We start from the raw sequence: 6,722 nt of genomic DNA, 5'->3' as shown, positions 1-6,722 counted from the left end.
TGTCGGCATTTTTGCAGACGTTTCTGACCCGCAGCTACGTTGCTATCTTTGATCAAACAAAAGAAACAGAGAAGAAAATCGGATCGAACCACCATCATTTCCCGTTACCACACTTAGGTCCCGCCGGTTACGCGCATTACTATCATCAACGGTAGTTAATAGGACCTACGCGAATTACAGGGAAAAGTAACAACAGGCACGTATGCTTGTCGTTTAGTGAAACAGAATCGATGGATTTCGGTGAAAACAATTACTTTGGCTCGAAGAGATCGAAACCACTCGATTGGCGATCCTTTTCTACCCCTTGGCTTCTGCTGACCAAGAAAGGAATTTACTCTCGGGTTACTCTTAAAGATTATCTTATCTACCGAACGCTTCACGATAATATTTTAGGTTTATAATCAATTTCGTATTAGTTTGTTCGATCGGAAACTTTTTGCCCGAGTTTGTATTAAGTGATCCGACGTTTCTAAAAGGTATTCGACTTCGCTTTTTCCAAACCAAGGCCGTTTAAACGTATAAGCACACGGTAGGCCGTAATAAACTATCTCGGCAGCCATCTTAATAAACGCGTGGTTTTATTTTTAAATAAAATTTCTCTCGAGAAACCGTAAATTTACCGATGTACCTTTCTCAGAAACAAGATGTCTCGCGGCATGAACGAAGTTGCGCGTGTATATGCCCGCGCACGTTCAATCGTAATTGAAATAACCAATTTCTGACGGTGCCCACCACTTCATTAACTTTATCGCGGGACCAAAGATTATCGATTTCGTTCGGTACTGATATCGAAGCGCGTGATCTCGATCTCTATCTGGTACCGCGATCGCGCCCGCGTCCGCATGGTTCGGAATCGACCTCCCAACAGGCCGGCTGTCCGCTACGCCGTGTAAGATGAGGCAAAACGATCCGAACATAATGAAATAACCATAAACATGCGTGCACTATTATCGAAGCATCTTCTTCGGTGGTCATCGGGCAGGCCTACGACGTACGCGCCATTTCTGCGCCGGCTTAATGCGAATTCTAAACAGATTCCTCGTCGTTTCGTGACCGCGATATTGCGGCCGCTGAGAAGGGAGGGACGTTAAAATTCGCGAATCACCACGGTTTATCGTATTCCATCGACCAAAATGGCTATCGACGCTGCGGCGGGATGCGTGGGAAACTTGGAAGGGGAGGCCGAGCGGGCAAGCTTGTTCTTTTTAATGAATTAATTACTATTTCGCCGGGGAACGAGTTTTTCGACGAATGATTTAACGGGAGACGCTTGAAACAGGGTTTCTCGTACTTGGGATGAGGTGTCCTGTATCCTAGGATACACTGGGATTGGAAATAACAGAAAAAGAAATTATTTTAAAGGCGTAACAGGAATTAGAATTGCTTAGACTTTACAAGGTAGTAGTAGTAAATAAAGAAGAAAAATAATAATGGTTGAAATAGAGATTCAAGGGCTGAAAGTAATAAACGTGACCTCGATTGTGTCGACAACACGTCCCACCGTCGTTACAATCTTTCTGTTTAAAAGTTTCAGATAAATTTCTTACGTTCCACGAGATTTAACGATGCTGAATATTCAGCATCCATAGACGTCTAGCTTGTGGGTCGTTTCGCGTATCTAGATGTTCGACTGCAGTTCAGTCCGAGTGCAATTAAGGAGGGCAATCTGAATGGCCGTAGAAATCGCCGCCTCCACATGCAACTGGAACGACTCTTTCGCCTCGTGGCGGCGAAGCGGTAGCTTATAATTGTTTATTCGGTCACTTTGAAATACGAGGGTAATTTCGGATGTCGTTAAAGGCCATTAAGCGGAATAAGCATGGCGACTGGCCCGATACACATTCTTCCATCTTCCCTGTGGTGCAGCACCGTAAATCTGCGTTTATGGCCGTCGAATTCGAGCCGCGAATTCTCTCGCTCGATCGTCGGAACCATATTTTGGATTTCGTACGCGTTTGGTACTTCGTAACGTTGCTCCTTATAATTTGACGCGTCGAATTTTTGATTATCTAAGATTAGAATTTGAATAACAGAGTAAAGTTACTTTTGAAATTGAATAAAATTGAACTGGAAATTATTTAATAACTAGATTTCAAAATGTGTACCGGCGAGCAGACCTTCGGCGAAAGACATTTGCCTTCCCGCAAAGATATACCCTGTATAAAACGCGCCATAAAACAAAAATCATTTCAAAGGGGAAGCTTTACCGCTTTTAACAATGGATCAGTTATGCAGAAAATATGAGAAAATCATTCAGCAAGTAATCAATTATTTGGATAATTTAATTTCTAATAATTTTATTAAATGTTTATTTATATGTTCGATAGTTCAATAGTTTTAGGGAATTCACTAATTGCTAAAAAAGTTTGTAAATAATATATGTTAACACTTCTTTTTCTGTCTTCAGACGACTCCAGTATAACCGAAGTAGAATGTTCCGTACTAGGTCCGACACAATATCACGAACAAGTTGTATTCACTCGGATAGAACTTATCTTAAGTATTTTGATATTCTTATGAAATGAAGGAATCAACAAATCGATTATTAATTATAACGTGTACATTTGTGTTTCATGCACTATCAGAAAGTCTCCAATTTTAACGCGTGATAATTATTTCTGTACCTCTCTCGTAAGTACTCGACCAACCATTGAATTTCTCGGAGTCTAAAGCAGGACCTGCTAGGGTTGCCTTACTGATGAGTCCTTTCTTTTTCTTTTTTTTTAAGTATATAACGGTAGTCCTAGTTCCGAAAAAATTTAATCGATAATTATTTCTATTATCTGTCCCGCTGAATTTTGTCCACGACTGTAGATCCCGGCGTCGTCGAAAGAAGTTCCCCAAACGTATGGCCTGTTTTCGGTCTTCAAGGCGATGTTCCCACTTAAAAGAGCTCGGTACGAAAGTACCGATGTAAAGGCGTCGATAGTATCGGAAACAGGGCTCAGTCCCGTCGCCGCGTATCACCCACTCGCAATCTGATTCACTTCCAGTTAATGTTGCCAAGAGTCGTTTCTGGGACTCGTCCGGGCCCCGTGGTACAAACGCAAGGGCTTTATCTTTTCAACTCTGGCAATTCCCATCGGGTAAACCGATCGGAAATCGTGTCCGCGGATCGCGGCGTTCCGCGACGCTTGATTTAAGCACCCGTAAAGTTGTCGCATTTGTGAAACATAAATGCTAATGCCTCATGGGTGAGCCTGTGTAAGGCCGTGGCTGGTGATGTATGGCGACACGCATACGCGGTGTTAGTCGCGCCTTGTTCGCATATTTTTTCGGCCCGGTGAAATTAATTGGAAATTAAGCGCGCCGCCGCGGACCCGTTGATTTCGCCGTTTTCGGACCGTGGCCGGTCTGATGTATATCTCTGATCTACGACAGCTCGTTTCTAGTTATTGGTCGTTTACGGGGGATCCCCTCTCGCGCCGACCAACCGACGTAAATTACAAAGAGACGTGGAAACACGGCCAGAAAGTATGGAGGATACCGCTATTAACGTTACGGGGCCCGGAGTCCTCTTCTCTACACTTTTATCGCGGAATGGAACGCTGTACCGTCCGCGAGAATATAAATTCGATTAAGTCCGAGACGCCGAGGTGCAACTACGTTCAGCGTTTTAATGATTATTCGACGCGTAGGTAGGGGCCTTAACGCGGGACGAATTGGCACGTCGCAGCTGCATCTTCTTGTTATTGTCGACTACTGTAAACCCGTTCTGCGTTACAAGCGTCGAATTAATGCGTTTATGGGCCGAGTGCTCGTGGAATTTTAATCTTATTAATGAGAAGCGCTTACGGGGGGGTTGCATTGACGATTAGGTCGAACGAACGAGGGAGTATGCGCCGAGGATTATACGGAGCACCACCTGCTCGTGTCTCGAACGATAGTGATCTGTAACACAATTTTATACCGTTTCATTTTTTAATAAGCGTATCGTTGCATGTAAGCAGAGGATATTCGTGCGATACAGATATTTTTATCGAAAACGGGTACAAAATTGCGACTTGATATTTGTTTTTTATTTGCCAAAATGTATTTGTTTATTACAATATGGGTTTGTATTTATAATTTCATTTGCTGTATTATATTTGTTGTTCTCGTTAAGAAATTATTCTCTCCCGAAGAGAAACGGATTCACCGGCTGAACAAGTACGTTTTCACGGAAATTGTGTTTTCGAAATTACATGCTGCATCGTTCGAGGAAATTCGATTACGGATTGTTCGTAACACTCGAGACACGGACCTGTTATTAGCGAACTTTATGGATTGGCACGGATTGTAATTAGGTCTTTATCGATGATTACGGAACGCAGATTTTTATGGTTTTCATTGACCAGATGATGGGGCATAGATTGGCGGGTGATTATAACGCAAGTATAGGTGCTAAATGGTTTCAGTGGTTTATCGAAACGAAATTCGTTGCGATAATTACTGGCCAGCCGGATGAAATATCGTTAATGTCCAATAAATCAGGAAGAGAAACGATTCTAACGAGCAGTATAAAACACTAAAACGCTTTTGTTTCTAATAACACCTGCCCACGATCAACGTTTAAGTACTTCCATAAATATTTGTTATGATTCAGAATCGTGCGATTGAAGCCAGATAAATCTTTTTCGGCGATCATTAGCTCGACTTCTTGGTATTTATATGCAAGATTTTCAAGGCTACTTACATAATTCATGCAGTTCTTGTTTCATTTATGCAGCTTTTACTCTTTATGAGTATATAGTATATTATATAGTATAGTATATTATAGTATATTACATATATGTATACAGGGTGTCCGGCCACCCCTGAGAAAAATTTTAATGGGAGATTCTAGAGGCCAAAATAAGACGAAAATCAAGAATAACAATTTGTTGATGAAGGCTTCGTTAAACAGTTATTAACGATTAAAGTTCCGACAGTACTGAAATTTTTTCTCGAAAATGCGCAAGATTTTGGGGGTATGTCTATTCACCAAAAATGATTGTAATTGACCCCCGCAACCGAAAATAATTTTTCCAAAACGATTTGAAATTTTTTTTTTTCGTCGAAAAATTTCACACCATCTCGAATTTTTTTTTCGAAAGTGCGTAGGATTTCGAGGGTATGTGTATTCACCAAAAATGGTTGTATTTGACCCCAGAACCTAGAAATAATTTTTTTAGAACGATTTGAAATCTTTTTTTTTCGCCGAAAAATTTAGGCACCTACCCCCCCTGTCGATTTTTCTTCAAAATTAGATTTTAATTTTTAGTAATTTTGTTTGACGCCCTACAGAAAAGTTGTCTAATACTTTTTTGTAGATACCCAGGAGCTCTACTTCAGAAAAAAATTTCATTGAAATATATTCACAATTGTAGGAGTTATGGCTGTTTGAAAATTGAACCATTTTTATGGGGTTTTTTTCATTTTGCGGGGTCAAGGATCAACTTTTCGAATATTTTTGCGATTTGTACATATTCTCCACCAAAATACGCGTAGTTTGCTTTTTTAAACATTAAAATCGTCCAATCCGTTCAGAAGTTATGACGTTTTAAAGATTCGCATGAAAATTCGGGCAGCCATTTCTGGCCAGAAATTAGATTTTCGGTAAGGAATTTTTTTCTCGAAACTGAGTAGGATTTCGAGGGTATGTCTATTGACCAAAAATGCTTGCAATTTACCCCTGCAACTAAAAATAATTTTTCCAAGACGAGTCGGAAGTCTTCTTTTTCACCCAAAACTTCCTGTACTTACTCGAATTTTTTTCTCAAAAGTGGATAAGATTTCAGAAGTATGTGTATTCACCAAAAATGATTGTAATTGATCCCCGCAACCGAAAATAATTTTTCCAGAACGATTTGAAATTTTTGAATGTAATTGTTAATAACTTTTTAACGAAGCCTCCATCAACAAATTGGTATTCTTGATTTTTGTCTTATTTTAGCTTCTAGAATCTCCCATTAAAATTTTTCCCAGGGGTGGCCGAACACCCTGTATATACATATAACCCACAAGAAAATTGTCGGAACTTTTATAGAACAGTTTGCAACAGTTATTTTCGGGGCCGTTTCGTGTCTCAGTTAAAATACTTGTTAGCCAAGGATCAACGATGAGATGCACTTTTAAGAAAATTATACTTATTTGCTTCGGTATTTAACGCTACTTAAGGAAACAGAGTCACGAGCCTGCACTTATATTATAGTATACGATCCTCGGAACAAGCGTATCGTTCTTTTGCATCATAACCGCAAATTGATTCCGCGTGGCAACGATCATTCATACCGTGTTGCGTTCTTCATCCGTCATTCTCGCCGTTCCCTTCTCAACATGAATCACGGTCGACCTGAAAGGGAATCATTTCCCCGACAACTTATGAGCGGCGCAGACTGCCGGTACTAATGAATGAACGGAAGCTACGTGCGGGCCCCGACTATCATGGTCAAGATGGTAGATAAAATTCAATTACAAGTGAAAAAAACCGACGTAAATAAAGACACGCAATCACCTGTACTTTTACCGTCTACTTTGAGGTTCTGCCGCGTGGAAAGTCCATTCGCTTATCTTGATTTTTCAATAAAAATTTGGCGCCCAGCATTTTTCCTTATTAATATCTCTCGCGGTAACCCATTAACATCCGCGCGTCTCGTTTCAATTCCTCTTGAGTGCATTTAAATCGCTCGAATTCCATTTCGAGCAGGGGCAGGATCTCATTGACACTTCTCCGAAGAAGTAACGCCCCGACTTATTACTTC

The sequence above is a fragment of the Colletes latitarsis genome, chromosome 2 (assembly GCF_051014445.1).
Source record: "Colletes latitarsis isolate SP2378_abdomen chromosome 2, iyColLati1, whole genome shotgun sequence".
NCBI lineage: Eukaryota > Metazoa > Arthropoda > Insecta > Hymenoptera > Colletidae > Colletes > Colletes latitarsis.
Note: the sequence above shows the minus strand (reverse complement) of the source record.